General features: G+C 47.0%; 1 protein-coding gene across 18 annotated transcripts in view; it reads right to left on the reverse strand.

The window, feature by feature from the left end:
• The window catches only part of TANC1 (tetratricopeptide repeat, ankyrin repeat and coiled-coil containing 1), a 248,195-nt gene that overhangs the window by 192,093 nt on the left and 38,288 nt on the right, over window positions 1-17,814 (reverse strand). The gene's annotated exons all lie outside the window — the stretch shown is intronic.

Raw genomic sequence — 17,814 nt, forward strand, 5'->3', positions numbered from 1 at the left:
TGGTAGTCCACTGAGGAAAGGAACTGAAAGTTGTGGTGCACTGAAAATAATTGTCTGCCTGGGTCCTGCCTGAAATGCCATGATTTTTATGAAAAGAATCTTAAATAAGGTACAGTTTGGCTTGGGAAAAAATAAACTTTTTTTTTTTAAAAAGCTTTGATGATTGTCAGCTGAATGAGAGAAGGGTATAAATTCTGTTCCTTCGTCCTCCCCACTAGAGAGAGACTTGAGACCCACTGATATCTAACAAAGTGTAGGCCATCAGAGATGTGATGACAGCAATACCATCCATTTGGAAATTATCTGTTCTAATTTAAAATTCTCCCTGCATTCTCATGGACATTATTATCTATAAGTTTATCTGATCATTTGGTTAAGGGGCCTGTGCCAATGAGGTAAGGACTTGGGACTCTTAACAGGAACTCCAGAACCAGGCATCTCACAAGGGCATAACATACACTCCAAACCCTAGTGGCAATGTGTATGTCCCTCAAAAATTCACGTCGCAACCTCATACCCTGGTGCTAGTACAGCAGTCCTCCCCATCCATGGTTTCCCTTCACGCAACTTCACCCTTGGTCAACTGCAATACCACAGCATTGCATGGGAAATTCCAGAAATAAGCAATTCATGAATTTTAAGCAGTGTGATGGAATCTTGCACTCTCTGTCTAGCACATCTCTGCTGGAAATGCTACTCAATCATTAGTCACTTAGTAGCTGTCTTGGTTATCTTGTTGACTATCATGATGTATTAGTATATTGTTACAATTGTTCCACTTTATCTTACTGCACCTAATTTATAAATTAAACCTTATCAAAGGTATGTATGCATATGCATATAGGGTCTGGAACTAGATGCAGTTTCAGACATCCACTAGGGGTCTTGGAATATACCTCCAAGGATTATGGATGACTATTGAATAAAGAAGAGGTAGGAAGGGCATGCGTTTGGTGCAGCAATTAAAATGATGCTTGGGACACCTGCATCCTCATTAGAGTGCTGTGGTTCGAGTCCCAGCTCCATTCCATTCCAGCTTTCTGTTAGTTTGCACCCTGGGAGGCAGTAGGTGATGGTTCAAGTAATTTGGTCCCTGCCACCCATGTGGGAGTCCCAGACTGGGTTTCAGGATCCTAGCTTCAAGCTGGCTGGGTCTGGCTGTTACAGGTATTTGGGAAGGCAACCAGCAGACAGAAGACACCTCTCTGTTTCTCCCTCTCCCTCCCTCCCTCCTTCCCACCTTTTCTCCCTTCCTGCCTCACAAATAAATTTTAAAAACTTAAATATATTTCAGCATGATTGACTACAGTTTCTATTATAACAATCTGCAAATCTCCTCTTAAAGAAAATAAAAGTGGCAGAGCCTTTTGGAAGGTGGATAAATTGTGAGGGCAGAGCCTTATACAAGGGGCTGAACAGAATGCCGTAATGCCCTTGCTGCCCTTCCACCTTCGGCCACAGGAGTGCAGCAACAAGGTGCCAGCCCAGCGGCAGGGAGGAAGCAGCCCTCATCTCATGGCACCTCCATCCTGGATTTCCCACCCTCCAGAATACCTGGAATAAAAAATTACCCAGTCTCAGGTATTCGGTTATAGTGGCACAAAGGGACCAAGACACTAACTATTTCAAATACCCTGGTGATGACTGGGAGTTCAGAAGCTATTTATTTGAACGATAACACATTAGTACATTGCAACAAAACCCGTATTTCCAGAGATGATGGGCAGATAAAAGCAGAAGTGCTAAAGTATCTAAAAAAAGATTATTGGACCAGAGGCGAGAGGGAAAGGAATGGTAGACTCTGGCTACATATGCTGCAGATGTGTGTATCCAGAGGGGTTCTGGCTGTGCAACAGATCTATGACTTTGGGTTAGCCTCTTAGATTGGCTGGCCCATCAGCTTCACATGTAAAGTCAATAAACTGAAATAGATACATTCCAGTCCTTCCAATTCTCAAATTCAACAAAAATCCACAAATTCTTAATTGATTGACTCCACAGTAAAAGCAGACAGACATGTAAAAGCCTTTACACAGTAGCTAGTAACTGGGATACATATCCTAAGTGCTGGCAGCCGTTACTAAAATAAAGGGGTTTAGGTTTGCTGTGTTATTCATAGCATATATTTGAACATCTTTGGTGAGATTTTTTTTTAAAAGAAAAAAAAACTCACCACATTAAAGTCCTATTTTAATCAACGTTGTTAAATCAAAGGAGCCCAAAATGAAACAATAAATTACGAAGCTCCACATGAAAGGATGTATGCCTCTCAAAGTCGCCTGGCTGTGTTTTGTTTTAAATTAGACTTTCAGTGAACTCTTGGCAGCACTTGGGAAGAAATCATGAGAGCTGTGAAGAGTCATTCACTCAGCACACATTACTGAAAATTGGGATATGAAGGTTGCAGCTGGGGAAGCAAAAAGCGCCAAGACCTGACCTCCGTGCCCAAGCAATGCAAATAACACAGTTCCTAGGGGTGCACGGGGGCCGCTATCTGGAAACCGAGGCAAAGGCCTCCAAGTGATGGGCCACAGACAGCCGGTTTTTAGTTTGGTTTTTAACTGATTTAGGTTGCCCTACAAATCAGGAGGTCACCCGTGAATAAGATCTCCAGCTTCTCTTGAAAACCTGGACGTGCTGGCAGGATGGAGCCTGCACTGCCACTCAGTAGCAACCAACAGTGTCTGAGAATATCTGTCTCCACTACTCCCTTAATGAACCCCAACACTGGGGCTCAGGATTGGCTGCCAGGTGGCACCAGCTCACTCCCTGGCTGCCTCTGCGGCAGTTTCCCTTTGCCCAGCCCACTGCACCTGTGCATAATCAGGAAGCCCTCAGGAGCTCAGGCTCTGGCGCAGACGACTGAGCTGGAATACCCACTCTGCCACATGCTAGCCAGTTACTCTCTTAAGCAACGGATTCGTCTCTATGGACATCAGTTTCCCACTGCAAAACTGAAGTATTAACAGTATCTAGCTCACAGTGTGGTGTGAGGGTCAACGTGTCATTTTCTGCAGAGCGCTTAGAGCTGTGTCTGATACACAGCGTCTTCTGTATAGCTATCAGATGTCACTACTGCTGATCCCTGAAGCCATGAGAGTTTTGACTTTCTGTCCTACAGCTCTAATGTTCTGCAGTTATCTACCAAATTATTTTATGATCAAAAAGAAAATGGTATATAGTGAAAGCTGTAGAGATACAACCGAGGAGTCACTAGAGCTGCCAGACACACGGGCACAAATCCGTGATCCTACTGTATGAGGTAAACAGAATAGGTGAATTCAGAGACAGCAAGAAAAAGTTAGAGGGGAGGGAGTCAGGGAATTCTCTTTTTAATGGGTAGCGAATTTCTTTTTGGGATGATGAAAAAGGCCTGGAGATGGATAGTGGTGATGGTTTTACAAAAGCACGGACATATTTAAGGCCACTGAGCACTGCACACATTAATGTCTGTATCAGGTTTTTGTTACAGCAACAGACACCTGAGAGGAGCTTCCTAGGAACAAAGGTCTAGTTTGGCTTAAGGTTCTGGAGGTTCACAGCCCATGAGCAGGCAGCCTCATTAGCCTGAAGGCTGCAAGACCACATGGCGAGCCAGGAGGCAGAGAAGCTGGGCCAGACTTGGCTTATAAACCAACCTGCTCTCAAGAACCACTTTCCAAGGGCATGCCACAAACAACCTGGAGACCTCCCGCTGGTTCCATAACTTAGATGTCATAATTAGATCAGGTCTCCATTCTTTCTCCCTCAACTATAACATAAGACTTTGGGACCAGGTCCCCAATACAGTAGACTTTAGGAGACATCCAAACTGCTATCCTCACTTTGGTGTGCTGCTATTTGCTAAAATTAAATTAATGATCCCAGTGATCCCAAACGTACCATAAGCTCATGCTCTCAAAGCCACACACTGCACACCTCATAACAGTAAGGGAAGCACAGTATTAACAGCTGTGCAGCCAACAGTGGGCTCTCTTCAATCTGGAGGTCCTACAGGAATGCATCTGTAGCAAATGCAGGGTGAGGCCAGTGGGCTGTCTTTTAAGACCTGTCTACAACAGCTGGGCTGTTTTTCCTTCACTATAAAATACTCCACACGGACTCCTCATTCTCTCCTTTCTCTCAACGATATATAAAATGGGAGGCTTCCTGCCAAGCAATATGTAACTGGCTGCCTTTGAACTATGGGATGCTATGTTACACTGATGAAAGGTTTTGATCCATACCCAGTCTACAGTAGGATTCAGCACACGTGCACACACACACACTCACACACTCCATATAGACAGTCCTACCCTGCTGCAAATCAACACACAGGAGACTGTCCCGATAAGGATCTTATTTTTACATCTCTAAACGCTGCTGCTTTCCAAGGCATCTGTCTTTGATTTTTCTGAAAAATAAAAAAGCTTAAAACATACGCAAATTTAAAATTGTTTTGGAAACGACCATTAACCTGAGAAGCACATATAAAACAAGTATATCCAGTATGTGTTCTCAATCTTCCAACCCAGATCCACTGCAAATATTTATTTCCTAACATTTACAGGGCCATCCCCCCCGAGGCCACAATCTTGAGTTAAGACAGACGGCACTGAGCTCAGAAAAGAAACTTCCTTACACTTTGGGAATTTCTTAAACAAACTGGTGTACTTTGGATGCAAATATTGTCTGGCATAAAAGATTTCTTTAAATAGTACTGAAAATTCAAAGTAACAGAGTTACTATCTTTTATCTTCTAAATACTACATCCTGAGTGCCAACCCGAATTTGGGGTGGGAGAAGAACCCAGCTCCTTGGTTTCTACAGCTGCCTGATAGTTAAGGCAGCAACTCCCAGGTGCTGTCCTATATAACAAGCCCTCCAACAAGGATAATTTTCCCCTACTAGGGCACAAAAAACTGTTCTAGAAAGAGTAAAAAGGAAAAGATCACAGGCAAAGTGTACAGTTTTAACCCCTTTAAAAACCAATGTATACATCAAACGACAAGTATTTTTATATGCTAGAGATCAAACAGGAAGAAGATAACTGTTTTAAAAATTCAATGAAAAACATCCTCAAGCAAAACTGTCACCATCTAAGAAGTAGCTTCGATCTATAAACCAGCAGGTAGGAAAAGGTAAGGCGTGGGATAGCTATTTCTATGAGCACGAAACTTGGCCTTCCCAGTCCAAGTCACATATGAACCAAACAAATATTTAACAAAGAAGGCAGGGGGTGTTACTGAATTAGGAGACAAAGTGGGACCGTGGACCCAGCTCTCTGGTGTCATCGTTATGTCTCTCCAAAATTCATGCTGAGGTCCTGGTGCCCAGTTCCCCAAGACAATGGCCATATTTAGACATATGGACTTCACAGAGAAGTAATCAAGTTACAACGAGGTCACTGGCATTCGTTCTAATCCATTGTGATTGTTTCTTTATTAAAAAAAATGGAGGGAGAAAAGAAGGGCAGAATTGGACACAGAGACAGACAGGGCTACAGAGGAAATGGGGTGAAGAAGTACAGGGAGAAGAGGCTGTCTCCATGCCGAGGAGAGAGAGGGGCCTGGGTCAGATCCCTCCCTCACAGCCCTCAGAAGGAACCAACCCTGGAGACAGCATGAACTTGGACCTCTGGCCTCAACGGCCTGAGTCAAGTCCTTGGGTGCCTCTCCTACCAAGTGGATAGGAGACACCATGCACTCCAGTGCCCCACAGACCTGTGGACGGCTGCACTGCGGTCAGCAGTGTGTCCAGCATAGCGGATTACAGGAGAGACTGTATTCTCTTCACCCTCTCCTGCAAAGATCCTACCAGCTGGCCCACACAGGGAACACACGCTAGGAAAACATACCACCCATTTGCCAAGTTGCCGTAACTCAGGGACAAGTATGTATCAACACAAATAACAAATTATTTGCTTATCAGTCAGCAACCACCACCAAAATAAATAAATAAAAATAACCCACAACCAATTTTTTTAAAGACGGAACATTTTCCTGGGACAAATGGTAACTGGATTAGAAGCATCCTTGTGCTGTAAAGTCTGGGTTCATCCTGTGTGCCTCACCCTCTGGGCACACAGTTTCACTGCAGGAGTATGATGACGTAACTGTCTTGCTTGCATCCACCAAACCGAATACAATGTGCCTTCAATATGTCAGCCTGTTTCATCTCCCTAAATACATAATTGATTGTCAACATTTTATGCTCCAGTTACTGTCTGAACGCAGCTCGGGACAAGATCCTATTTCAAAAGTTCCCTCCTTTAAAGTAGAAAAGGAGGGAGCAGGAAGAACCATTTGTGATTGTCTTCCGTTTTTCTTGGACAGTCACCGAGGGCCTTCTCCAGTCACTCTCTCATGGATCAGGAAGGCCAGAGAATTCACGTAGCCTCACTCAATACACAGGGCTCTGAGCGCATCAAGAAAGGACCAGCAAGGAAGGACACTCTGTCTTCATTTAGAAGGAAGAAAGAGTAGCCACTTCCACTCCACACAGCAGCGGAATTAGCACCAATGTCAAACAAAAATTAAAAGCTTAAACTTCCCGTTTACAAAAAGTAGAGCTATATATTTAGGTCGTTTTATTTTTAACCACAGCCTCCTGAATGACCTGAATATCCCAGCATCCATTCTAAGTGACAAGTTCTGTAATTCCTATGAATAATTTAGATGGGAAAATTTGTTACACTGTTTGTTGAATAAAAATGTTACTTCAGAAATTGACAAGCCAGTTGCCCACAGAGTTAACAGGATGTGAGGGGAGAGCACAACTTTAAAGCTGGGTCTCCTACACAGTGGAGACTTCCACAGCCCTGCACGAAGGGGTGGTTTGTGCTCACACGACATCTGTGATCCAGTCACATGGGCAAAGAGACCAGGTGCCAAGGTACCTTCAGGCTCCAAAGACATATGTTTCAATTCAGGTTCAAAAAGACATTGCTATTAGCACCATCACAGAAGATGACTTTCTCCGAACACTCAGTGAATAATACTAGGGTACTCCAGAAAGTTTTTGGGGAAATGGAATTAAAAGATAATTTATTTTTATGTGAAACAATTCTGCAATTAGTTTTTTTACCATGTACATTCCCCACAAACTATCTGAAGACTTCTCATGTGCATAGGTTTCAAAATAAATAAAATAAATTTATCCTTTGACTCCATTTTCCACAAACTTCTTGAAGTCCCCTCGTTCACGCTGAGTATCTCACTTTGACTTCTACCAAAAGAGAAACAGTGGCATCACTGACCTCGGCAGCAAGGCTAAGGTGCTTTTTTGGCTTTCTGAGTTTTTTCTAACCCAACATCACTTTTTACAAAAGCTGCTACCTCGAACAGGAAAAACAGTTTATCCAGAATGATGCTGGCTTTGGGCAACAGAAAAGCCCTTATTATTGAGGAGATTAGGACGGGGATCACCTGCCTGGCTCCTGGTTCCTTTTAGCACAAGAACAGGCCTCAAACTCAGCTTCTGGGCCTCTTTCCTGGCTCCTCACTGACAACTTTCTATGGTCCTGGTGACTTACCTAACCTGTGAGGCTTGGGAGCAGCTACTGGGCACGGGCCCTGGCTTCTCCCTCCATTTTCTTGGGGGCCATGCTCCTCTCTGGAAGTACACAATGAAGTCTGGGTGCAGCTAGCTCTGAGGAGTAGGCTTCCTGTGGGGCAGGCTTGCCCGCCCTGAACTTCTGGTGAGCAGGGAGGCAAACCTACCATAGCACTCTGAATTGGGAAGCCCACTGTTGACATAGATGGAAATCACTGTTTGTAAGTATTTATGTCTTTGGGGCCAGCACTGCAGCCGCCACCTGCAGTGCCGGCATCCCATATGGGTGCCGGTTCAAGTCCCGGCTGCTCCACTTCCGATCCAGCTCTGTGCTATGGCCTGGGAAAGCAGTAGAAGATGGCCCAAGTCCTTGGGCCCCTGCACCCACGTGGGAGACCCAGAAGAAGCTCCTGACTCCTGGCTTCAGATCAGTGCAGTTCTGGTTGTTGTGGCCAATTAGGGAGTGAACCAGCAGATGGAAGACCCCTCTCTATCTGCCTCTCTGTCTATGTGTGTAACTCTTTCAAATAAATAAATACATTTTTTAAAATAAGTATTTATGTCTTATTCTCCTATACAAGTTCTACTGATTTGTTTTAAAAAGTGCAATCTGAATTCCATGTGTCTTTCTCCTTGTCTCTTCCAGACTCAGGGGAAATAGGAGTGCCATTTACTCTACTGCTCCCGCTCAAATCTCAGTAAGCCAAAAAAGGCTTTTCCGCTTCAAGGGGGGAAAATCTGAGTTCTCACTGTCTTTTAAAACATTTATGGGGGGCCCAGGTTGTGCAGCAGTGGGTTAAGCTGCCTCCTGCCACCGTGGTGTACCATATGAGCCGGGTTTGAGTCCCAACTGCTCCACTTCCGATCCAGCTCTCTGCTAATGTGCCTGGGAAAGGAATGGAAGACAGCCTAAGTTCTTGGATTCCTGTCACCTGTGTGGGAGACCTGGATGGGATTCCTGGCTTCTGACTTCAGTCTGGCCCAATCCTGGTCATTTGGGGTCATTTGGAGAGTGAACCAGTGGATGAAACATCCATATCTTCCCTTTCTTTCTCCCTCCCTCCCTCCCTCCCTCTCTCCCTCCTTCCCTTCCCCCTCCTCCTCCTCCCTCCTTCCCTCTCTAACTCTGCCTCTCAAATAATCTCTCTTCAAAAAATTAAAAAATAAAAAGTTCATGTACCTTGAAATACATAGAAAAGCACATGAGAATAGAGAAAAGAGAATAATTCTAATACCCAAAACATTGACTTGTTTTCCTTTCATCCAAATCTTTTTTTTTTTTTTTTTTTTTTTGGGCAGGCAGAGTGGACAGTGAGAGAGAGAGACAGAGAGAGAAAGGTCTTCCTTTTGCCGTTGGTTCACCCTCCAATGGCCGCCGCTGCAGCCGGCGCACCGGGCTGATCCGATGGCAGGAGCCAGGATCCAGGTGCTTTTCCTGGTCTCCCATGGGGTGCAGGGCCCAAGCACCTGGCCATCCTCCACTGCACTCCCTGGCCATAGCAGAGAGCTGGCCTGGAAGAGGGACAACCGGGACAGAATCCGGCGCCCCAACCGGGACTAGAACCTGGTGTGCCGGCGCCGCAAGGTGGAGGATTAGCCTATTGAGCCATCATCCAAATCTTATAAGTGACAATAAAATTAGTATATTATGGCCATTTCCCAGTGCATCCCAACTCAGCCCACATTCGAGTGGGAGCCAAGTGAACTTTGCACATCATTCACCCTCATTTGTAAAGTGGGAGTAGTATCACCCCTACCTCAATGAGCATGAGGTATAGAGTAAATGAAGTAACGAAGGATTACAGGAACTATAGAGCACAAAGACCCTGGAACAGATATAGCAGGCAGGATTAGATAAACGTCACCTTCCATATCACCTATTTAAAATGGATGACACAGTCAGAAACAGCAGGAGCATGACAAGATAATTCCAACAATCCTGTCTTTCAGGCCAGGCACTAAGACACCTATTAAGATGCCCACATTCCATATCAGACAACCTGAGTTGGATGCTCAGCTCTGCTTCTGGGAGGCAGAAGCAAGTCCTGGAAGGCAGCAGGCGAAGGCTCAAGCCCTTGGGTCCCTACTACCCCAGGGGAGACCTGGATTGAGTTCTTAAGCTCCCAGCTTTGACCTGGCCCAGCCACCACCATTGTGGGCATTTAGGGAGTAAAGCAGTGGATGGGAGAGCTCTGTCTGCTTCTCAAATTTGTTTTAATAAAGCCTGTCTTCCATTTTCAGATGAGGAAGTTGAGGCCAGTGTGAACAAGCAATCTGCCAAAGGTCACTCAGAACTCTTCACAGCTCTTCATTCATTCTCCACACCTGGAGCTCTGAGTGTTGCTCCCATCCCACATCCTCATCTCAGGCCTCGACAGATTACAGTCTGGGAACTACAGCTCCATGTTCTAGATCCTTCTTTACTGTTCACTAACAGGGAGGGGCCTCACGGGGCTTCAGGCATGCCTGCCACAGGCCAGGCCCTCCCCTAGGCTCCCACGGCCTCCCATTCAGAGGGTGAGGAAGGCCATGTTTGCCTTCTGCTCGTGAGTCATGTTCCTGGAAGCAGCTTCATTTTCCTGATTCACTCTCTGGTGAGGCCACTTTTCTCAAGGACTCCCGATTCTATTCCTGTCACTCTGACTTGCTGTTGGCCCTCCCTACATGTGGGCTGTGCTGTGTGTGTGTGCTGACACAGGCTTTTCTTCTTTGCCACAACTGTCTCTTTACAGCTATGTACACACTGTTTACATGGCGTTTAGTAAGTAATTCAGAGATGACTTTAAGTAAGGAGGATTGTGTAGGTTACATAAGAGACTTGAGCATCTGGGGATTCTGGTAGCCACAGGAGTTCCAAACCCAGTCCCTTCTGAGTACAGAAGGATGACTGAATTGTCAAATAGTAGAGCTTTTCAAATTTTCCCCATCTAAGCCACAAATACTTATCAACTAATTAGTTATACAAGTGACTAGGTCTTTTTATATAAAATTAAGTAAGTAGGAATACTTACTACTACTGTTCTCTGCATGATTCTGTAACTAGCTTTTAAGAGAATTTCTCCAGGGGCAGGCACTGGAGCATAGCACAGTAAGCTGCCAAGTCCCCGCTGCTCTACTTCTGGCCCAGCTTCCTGCTGTTACAATTTGGCAGGAAATGATGGCTCAAGTACACAGGTCCCTGTCATCCACGTGGGAGACCGGACTGAGTTCCACATGTCACACTTCTGCCTGGCCCAGCCATGGGTATCACAGGCATTTGGGGAGTCAAACAGCAGATGGAAGATATTTCTCTCTCTTTCTCTGTCTTTAAAGTAGGTGAAAATAAGTATTTTTTTAAATAAAACTTCTCCAGCACAGAATACTGCCAAAAGACTAGGTCCCTACAGAAGCCATCGTGCATGGAAGTCCCTGAGGGGCCAGAAGGTACCCCACCATCAGCCTGTATTTGCCATTTCCTCTGGTTCTTTCCTATCTGGCCCACCTATTTCCAGAGCAGCTCTCTTCTCACCCGCTGTGAAATGCTTAATACTTCAGTAACACATGACGATCTTACCTGCTGATAACCCACAAACTGCATCACTGCTGAAATGTCCTCAGATTCCACCTTCTTCTCCGTACTATGGACATAGCTTTAACACTCTCAAATGAAAACACAGCATTGGGCAACCCATCATTTATTTCTTAAGCCTGCTTTCAGTTCTTCAAGAAACAATCATTTGAATTCTAAGTCTGCCTAACATTCCCAACTTACTTCAGTGGTTAAACCCAGTCCCTAAGACCAACAGAAAGGTGTGGATGATCAGCCCACCACAACCATCATCCCAAACCAATCCCTGCTCCTGACCCTGCTCGGGTGGCTGTTGGTTACTGGGGCTGCAGGGCCGGTACATTCTGCCTGGAGTCCAATACAGGACTTCCTAGGAGCACCAGGCTAACTTAACTTGAGAATCCCCATTCACATGAGCTTTTAAATACAGAAGCAGACAAGGGATCTGAGAAAATATTAAGCTGTAGGGAAACCAAAGAATTACCAACAAATCCTCCACAATAAGGAGAGCCTAGCACCCCACTCTGCGTGCTCATCCTGCCTTTCCGGTTTTTAGCCAGCCTCTACCCTGGTCTCTCCTGGAGGCCAGAGACACAGTCACCTCCCCGTGATCCTCTTTCACCCACGCCACTCAGTAAGGTCAAGTTCAATGATTTCATCTTACATGTACTTCCAAGTGATTAACTTGATTTTCTTTCCACTTCATTCAGGTTTATTCCTTTAAACTCGCTGAAATGCCTTTCAATTTTACATGCCTTGTGTATGAACTACACTTTTCCTCTATTCCCCAGTGACTAGCACTATCAGTTATGAGCAAGCTTCCAATGGGGACTCTTTAATCCTTTAGGGGTCTCATTTGTGATACCTCACCAATATTTTTAGATCCGATGGCCAAGGCTGGCTTTCTGGTTTACTCCCCAAACCTCCTGCACTCAATCTGCTTCATAGTTTACGTCTGTGTCAATTTCTTATGCACAGACCACTCCACAAAACTGGCACACTGCCTTCAAACGCTGCTATGTGCTTCCTCCTCTAGGTGACTGCCTTTCTAAAACAGAAGTCTCCAAAGCGGAGGGTGCGAGGTGACTCCAGGGACACAGGAAGAAACGGTTACAATTTCTAATCATGTTTACTTGTCTCGGTATTTTACTTCTATTTCTGTGTATTTTAGAATGCAAATAACTTCTTACTAAACAAGCGTGTAATTATAACTTATAAATATAGAAATGTCACAGGTGTGAAGAAAACTATTTTATTGATAGGATTGCAATGTCAAAAATGTTTAAAGACTACTGGGATGACACCTTCTCCTAACATACCTTCTTGAAGCTCAATGAACAATCCTACTGATATATTTGTTATTTAATGTTTTGTATTCATATAGTGTTTAAATGGTAACAAAACATCCTGGCCGGCGCCACGGCTCACTAGGCTAATCCTCCGCCTTGTGGCGCCGGCACACCGGGTTCTAGTCCCGGTCGGGGCACCGGATTCTGTCCCGGTTGCCCCTCTTCCAGGCCAGCTCTCTGCTGTGGCCAGGGAGTGCAGTGGAGGATGGCCCAAGTGCTTGGGCCCTGCACCCCATGGGAGACCAGGAGAAGCACCTGGCTCCTGCCATCGGATCACCGCGGTGTGCCGGCCACGGCGGCCATTGGAGGGTGAACCAACGGCAAAGAAGACCTTTCTCTCTCTCTCTCTCTCACTGTCCACTCTGCCTGCCCAAAAAAAAAAAAAAAAAAAAAAAATCCTTATTACTAAAATCAGACCTCACTCTTGGCTTTCCTCTTACATCTTGAATTATACTTTCGTGAAACTCAAGACACCTCTAAAACCATGGCCAGCACTATCTTCATGAGGGGGTTCTGTGGGTAAACCATTATTCTCTGTGATGTCCACTTGCTTCATGCCCACTGTGAGTAACCCAGTCGCCAACTGTGTGGCCTTGGGCAGGCAAAGTAACCTCTCTGTGCATTAGAATCCCTACCCGGGGGTGTCATTTGCTGTAGCAATTAAGTCGCTGTTTGGGACACCTGCATCCCATATCAGAGTGCCTGGTTAAAGTGCTGGCTCCTCTGCCAGTATCCTGCTAATGCACACCCTGGGAGGCGGCAGGCGATGGCTCAAGTACTTGGGTTTCTGTCACCCACGCAGGAGACATGGAGTGAGTTTTGGGCTGCTTCTGTCTGCCCAGCCCAGGATGTTGCAGGCATTTGGGGGTAAAGCAGCAGATGGAAGTTATTGCTCTGTCTGTCTGTCTCTCTCTGCCTTTCAATCAAAATAAAAATAAATACATAACATTTTAAAAAATCCTTCTCTGCACTAAGTTCATTCACTGGATCTCCTACAATGAATGCACCAGGCACTATTCCTGGCTGATAGATAGGGTCTCAAGCAGCCTGCTGGGTAATTCTGAGACGGCCCGGAAGGTAACTAGTCATTATACCACCAACCAGTGTTATTTCCCAAAAGGAAGGGCTACTTTAGTACTCATTGCTCCAGTCACACTTGCACTGAAAGGCAAATCCCATCCAGCTCCCAGCTGTTTCTTAGCTGGTGAAGGAAAGGAAGAAAAGGGGACGGTGAGGCTGGCCTGGTGGCAGAGGAGGCTCATCCCCCGCCTGCAGTGTCGGCATCCCAGTGTCGGTGGCGTCTGGAGTGCTGGCTGCTCCCGATCCAGCTCCCTACTGATGCACATGGGAAAGCAGTGGAAGACGGCCCAGGAGCTCCTGGCTCCTGGCTAAATGGTCTGGCCCAGCCCTGGCTGTTGTGGCCGTTTGGGTCGTGAATCAGTGGATGGAAGATCAATCTCTCTCTCTTCCTTTCTCTCTGTATCTCTGTCTTTTGAATAAATACATAAGTCTTATTTAAAATTATTTAAAAATAAAAGGGGACAGTTAGGTTCTCAATCAGAATTAGGCACCAGTGAGCACATACAACCTCCACCTTTCCTCGAAAAGAACCACCAGAAAGCTCTATAGATCCAGCCAGCTCTTGGGAACAAAACTTAGCTGGCAACAAGGTTGTGCCAATGCCTTCTGACGGACAGCATCCTTCAGTGCTCTGAGCCTCCCCACCCTTTCCAACGATGCTGATAAAGGTCCATTTACACCTGGAGGTTACAGCGCCTGCACTATGGCGCATGACAGCTGCAAAACCAACCGCAGTGCACTTGCTTCCAGGCTGCCCTCGCAGGACCTGCCATCAGACAGCTCCTGATGTATTCCAAATTATGACACAATCACAGGCCGCACGCTCCACGGTCTCCACTGTTACACAGAAAGCAGTGCTCAGGCAGCCTGCCTTTCAGCACACAATTTAAAACCATCAGCAGGAGAATCAAAGAATCCTGCTGAATCCAAAGTAAACACGTGAAGTAGAATGATAACAGAACTCTCAAAGGAACACTTCCCTTATAAACAGCTTAGATCATTTCACAAACACCTCGCCAAATGCAAATCTCTGAGACAGGCCCACGTCTGGGGTCACAAATAACACTGGCTACCGCCGCAGAGGAGTGGACGTGCCTTAGGAGTCTGAGGCCACAGACTCCAAATCTCCACGGGGAGCCAGGCACAGTCTGCTTCTTCACACACGAACATCACTCCACTCTGCGGGAAAGAAAGAAAACTCAGAGCAACCTAGCTTGTGGATGGTCCACGCAGCCAGGTAGCTGGCCGTGACTTGACCTCACCCTTGGTATTTGCTCTGTCAGCGTCAGAAGAGTGCTCAGCCCTGCTCAGTGCCTCCTCCTCCCTGTGCCTGCACACCTCCGCTCAGGATCAGGTTGCTGACGGCAGACTCCACAGGCAGGTCAGCAGGAAGGAGGGAGGACAGCAGGCGGGGACAAGCCGAGCCCACCTCTGCACTGCGCCTACCTCCGGCCCTAGGTCCCAGTCTAGGGAGACTCTGCCAAGATGTCTGCTGATGGCATAGACTCCCCCACACCAGGCCTGAGGCTTCTCTGTCATGCAGCCCCCTTCTGTCCTTCTGGCCTGTTCCACCCCAACACAGGGCAGCTGCAACACAGGACAGTACCTTTCACCCAGCTTCTCATTCCTGTGGTCCTGCTGCTCCCCCAGGCCCCACCCTCCCCCACCCTCTCTCCTCATTGTCCTCTTCCACAGGCTTCCTCAATCAACAACCTCCTCTGTGCGCCCTTCCCCCGTAGTCTCTGGAACTTTCTTTCAGTTCTCCAGGAGTCACTGGCAAGGGCTTTGGAGTCAGGGGGATGTGGGAGCACCCAGCTTCCACGATTTCCTGGAAGTAGGCCCTTGGGCAAACTGCCTAATCTCTTTTAACCTGAGAGTCCTCATCTGTCCAACAGGGCTTACCTCATCTCTGAGAGTGAGGATTAAATGAAAAAAAAATACACGTAAAGCATGCAGCAAAAGCCCTAGCATGCATTCAAATATTTAAGCAGTGTCATTCAGTACCAGGCAAAGGTTCTACTAATGGTAGCAATTATTATTCTCTTCCTCCACCACTTTTTATTTTTTTATGGTGATAAGATAGACATAACGTACAATTTACCATTTTCAGTGCACCGTTAGCTCAGCGGCACTACGCACATCCACACTGTTTGTTCTACAACAATCGCCTCCACCCTAACTTTTTCACCTTCCCAGCAGAAATCTATAGCCATGAGAACACACCAAGCTCCCCCGACCTGGAGGTGCTGGCTCAAGGGCAGATCCTGGCGGCAGAGAGACGGCACCAAGTTCTCGTCCAAGCACAAGTGACAATTCCCTTCCTTTGAGGCTCTCACTATCCCCAGTCACACCACCCCTACCCCAATCCTCAGCTGTCACCTACCTATTTTTGGTGACCTTTCATTCAGCAGGAAAAAGGAAGGGGGGGGGGGGGGTTGGTCCCAATTCTCTCGTCCTGCCTGACAGACGTTTGTGCCCAGTAGATAGCTCCTAAAGAACAGAGCAGATGGGACAATCTGCGTTAGAGTCCCAACTTCTTCACTGATCAGCTGGGTGACCCTAAGTGATGACATCCCCTCCCTGGGTCTTGGTGGCCTCATCTATACAGGGGGATGGTAACGGTATGGATTGGAGGAGTTAGTGTTGAATGGGCCACTCGGGGTAGTGGCCAGCCCAGGCTTGGTGCATGACAGCAGATTGTAGTGCTGTTAGCACACTGGGCTCCAATCCTGGGCTCCTCACCCCAGCCAGCCATTCCCAGGGCCACATGTCACGGCTGGAGGCACAATGTGATGTTCTTGGTTGGTGAACGCAACCTGCTATTCACCCCTTCTTTCCAAAGGCCCTTGCTCTTAGCTGTGCCTCGAGTCTGTCGCATCTTCATCGCTGACGGCACAAACTCAGCCTGCTTGCTGGCCCTCCGTTCTCTGCGGCACTCTCCTTGGGCCACGCCATGGGCATGAACACCACAGCTCTGCTTCTCTACACCTACACCCTGGGCACAGAAGACCACAGAGAAACGCTGCACCAGCACTGACACAGAAGCCATGACACTGGAATTCTCTGGCCAGAAAGGTCCTCAGTTATCCTCAAAAACAAACAAAAACATCCCCACCTGTTCCCCTTGATCACGCTCCTCAATCCTGTTCGACAAGGGCCCTTTCTTCCCACTTGAGAACCCAAGCCAGCAGGTGTGATACCCTGACTTCCTGTGGCCCCTATGAACCTCCCTCCCCAGGCTTCTCCTGTCCACTGAGATTCCAAGCCAGCATTTCCATTTGTCCCTCTTACAGCTGGTTCTCTGCTCCATCCACAGCTGCCCATCCACACCTCTCCCCATCCTGGCTGTTCCCTTGAGAGGCAAGGCAACATCACCTCCTCCAGGAAGCCTCCCCTCCCTTCTCCAGCTGTTCTCACCCTCCAGGCACCCCTCCATAACCCTCAGTGGGCTACTTCCTCTGGTCCTGTCTCTCCCCAAGGACACGAGCTACATCACGCACTGTGAATCCTCAGGGCTCGGCACACCAGTGTACCAGTAACTGCTGAATGAATACAACGATGAGTTTGGTGCACCCTGCTTTCCGCTCTGAAATGTTTTATTCAAACGTCTCATTAAATGACCGCCAGGTAGGAGCCACGAGCAGCTGCATAGGTAGGATGCCGTACGTTTTCTTCCTCTGATCGAGACTGAGGGACACCCATCCCTTCCCCTTGCCGTCCCAGAACAGATACGCCTTTGATGAAAGAAAAAAAAAAAAAAAAAAAAAAAAAAAACAGAAACAAAAACACAACTTCCTCCTCAACCAAGGCAGAAAACCTAAAATAGCAAGATGGCTTATGAAAAAAAAAAAATCCAGCTGACGCAGGCTTAGGTAGGGATCAAGGCAGTTGTCCAGGCTTAAGTGGACACAGGGAGGCCTACGTTCACGTGCTATAAGAGAAAGCTGACCAAAATAAAACATCTCGGGCTTACTGACAACACAGGGAGGAAGAAGAGACGGGCGGCTCCAGCGGAAATTCCCTGCCTTTGACGAGTCTGACTTCCGGTGCGGCTGCCACACTCATTCCTCAGCACTGACTGAGGATGTGATTTGCAGGCAGTGACTGACAGGGAGCTGCAGGTGGTACCTCAGGGGCCATCTGTTTAGGGGTGAAAGCCCAGCGTACAACCGCTCTTACGTCACTTTGACCTTCCTCCACAAGTTCCTAGCCGTGCTCTGTCAACAAGATATTTGTGTTTGTCCCCGGCTGCAGGCTTCAGCTCCTGATTAGTTTTAAAATCATTATGCACCCACACTGAATAGG

Source organism: Oryctolagus cuniculus, chromosome 3 (assembly GCF_964237555.1).
Source record: "Oryctolagus cuniculus chromosome 3, mOryCun1.1, whole genome shotgun sequence".
In the NCBI taxonomy this organism is placed as follows: domain Eukaryota; kingdom Metazoa; phylum Chordata; class Mammalia; order Lagomorpha; family Leporidae; genus Oryctolagus; species Oryctolagus cuniculus.